This window comes from Diaphorina citri, unplaced genomic scaffold, assembly GCF_000475195.1.
Source record: "Diaphorina citri unplaced genomic scaffold, Diaci psyllid genome assembly version 1.1 scaffold1215, whole genome shotgun sequence".
Classification (NCBI taxonomy): domain Eukaryota; kingdom Metazoa; phylum Arthropoda; class Insecta; order Hemiptera; family Psyllidae; genus Diaphorina; species Diaphorina citri.
The window spans coordinates 36,139-39,115 of NW_007378644.1; positions in this window are offsets into that span (position 1 = coordinate 36,139).

Sequence of the window (2,977 nt, forward strand, 5' to 3'; positions counted from 1 at the left end):
TTTTTTTTGTAAATTTGGGGTTTTTTTTTTTTTTTTTTTTTTTTTTTTTTTTTTTTTTCACATTTTCTCACACAAAATAATGAGCTCTGATCTTGAAATTTGTCGCGACGACCTATGAACTCAAAGCGAGTAAGTTTTAGATAACACTTCAGTCGATCATTTAAGCCCGGTTTTAGCGTTACCTATGTTAAGCTACGCCGAGGAAGGCCAATAAATGGGTGGGTGGCTTAAAGTTAATTGGGTAATTGTATTTTTTTTTTTTTTTTCACATTTTCTCACACAAAATAATGAGCTCTGATCTTGAAATTTGTCGCGACGACCTATGAACTCAAAGCGAGTAAGTTTTAGATAACACTTCAGTCGATCATTTAAGACCGGTTTTAGCGTTATCTATGTTAAGCTACGCCGAGCAAGGCCAATAAATGGATGGGTGACTTAAAGTTAATTGAGTAATTGTGGGATTTTTTTTTCACATTTTCTCACACAATTGAGCTCTGATCTTGAAATTTGTCGCGACGACCTATGAACTCAAAGCGAGAAAGTTTTAGATAACACTTCAGTCGATCATTTAAGACCGGTTTTAGCGTTACCTATGTTAAGCTACGCCGAGCAAGGCCAATAAATGGATGGGTGACTTAAACCTTATATTGGAAATAAAGGGAGAACGGGCTCTAGTCTTGATTTTTAATCCTTACATGAAAGTAAAATCAAAAAATCAAATCAAGAATAATAATAAACTGAATATAAAACAAATTAGGTAGGTACATATACATCGGTACTGATTTTCTTTAATCACGATCGAACAAACTAGGGGCTAAAAAATTCCCGGAGGGACGGACCCAGCTTGTTATTACTATTGTAATACTAAAGGAAGGACGGACTAAAAACGGAATACGGTACCTCTACCTACATAAAGCTCACTCCTGCGTGATTTCATTTACATGGGGTTTAGAGTTAGAAGGATGTCCCCATTTTACACCCCTTCCCCTTAGTTTGTACAAGAAGAGCTTGGGAAAATATTCTTTGTTCCCAATCAGTGTGGGATTGCTTTAGAGAGTGGGGATGACACTGGTGTTCCACTCAGAATTTTGCAAATGAGTCGACATCACCGAGAGACTATCATGCCATTTTTTTCTACAGTGTTGAGAGAGAGAGAGAGAGAGAGAGAGAGAGAGAGAGAGAGAGAGAGAGAGAGAGATACACACAAAACACTCTTCATCAAGAACCTCAAGGGCGCCTAATTTTCCCGGACGCTTCCTAACCCCCCGCATTAGGCGCATCGTCGTACACAAAACAACCAAGCGTGAAAACCAACAAGAGACATATCGAGATCTCGTGATTCGAAAATTTTGATAGTGTGAAATAAACTACGGGTTATATAGTAAAAAGTATAAACCTCAAACTCCAAAAAATAAATCAATAAAAACAAAAAAGTATGATATCCTCTAATACATTTTTTCATTGATACCGAGTAGGTATTTTAGGGGAGAGATTACTCATCTTTAATACATGATTTTTTTTCTGTTGGTCACCCTAAGCTTGGGGGTGGGGTCGGGCGAGTACGGTCAATCAGGTCGCTAGTGTAAGAAATGGCTGAGCCTGTCGAAACGGCCTGAGAACATAGTATCAATGACTACAGTGTATATTGAAAAAAGGAATAAATTAGTTTGAGCTCGCTATTCAAAATAAATTAAGAAAGAAGGGATTTATTAAAGTGACGCAAAAATAAGTATTAAATTAATAGGACCTCACCCGGAGGAAACCGACAGAGAACCTTTTACTTCACTCTCTCCCGTCGTCGCGATGGCTGCCAACCCACGTGTAGTCACCCATCTCGCTCTTTTGACGCATGAGGTAAGATTAGATCAAGCATCTATTAAAGACGAAACCCAGAGTCCACCAAAATCCCAGACCATCTTCGCCTAGCCTTAGCGACAGGATTCTCTTACTTAGCCTATCCAGATCGGATACGTTCGTACTTTTACTCCTTTATTGATGCAAACAAAACGGTTTCAGATATTATAGAGGCGATTTCGACATCGCGCCTCAAAACTACTTGTAACAAAAAAGCTATGAACACGACGCAAACGCTAACGGGATTGTATGTGTGATAGCCGTTAGAGCCAAAAGAAGGTCACGTACACAACACAATCCAAACACCGGCCACCGGATGCATCTATGGACATATCATATAAGACCGAAGAAGATGAAAAAGCGGACAGCCAGACATAATTAACTAACCGCACGGAGTCACTACTCGGCAGCCCAGCGCTCTTCTAGCACAGAAAACTAGAAAAACACGCCCCGCACTACTTGAAATGACCACGCGCACGCGCATTATACCCATAAACACGCTTTCTTCTTAATCTAATGTAACATGGAATGAGAGAACTTGTCTGAAAAACCAAATTGAAATAATCTTGTTGAGTTATCTATATTTACTTGTCTTTTACGTTTGAGATTTCGAGAATTGATTAAATATGGTTTGAAATTTCGGTCTCACTCGTAGTTGTGATCGCTATTCAGAAAACAAGAGATAGTTTATGTTTTAAAAAGTAATAAATAGATACAAAAAGGAAAAAATAAAAAATTAAAAAATTTACACTTAATTATTTCTGTAATTCATTATTTTTGTCCAGATGTATATATTCACACACGTTTTCCATGTGCATGGAATATTTAATGAGTACCAATAAGTAGTAATAGTGCGGCGTTCTTACTGCCAAGACGAAATCTACATGTCATCCTGATCCCCATCCATATATTAATTGTAGTCTAGTAACTCCGTTTGAACAAAAAAAAAAAATAAAATGTGAATACATAAATCCTCTCCTCGAGTGGAGAAATTTTTCAAATTAAAATTCGAATCTCCACGTAAAAAACAAGTAAATATAGGATAACAACAGTTATTTCAATTTTAAGTTTAAGTTTTAAGTTTAAGTTTTAAGTTTAAGTTTTAAGTTTAAGTTTAAGTTTA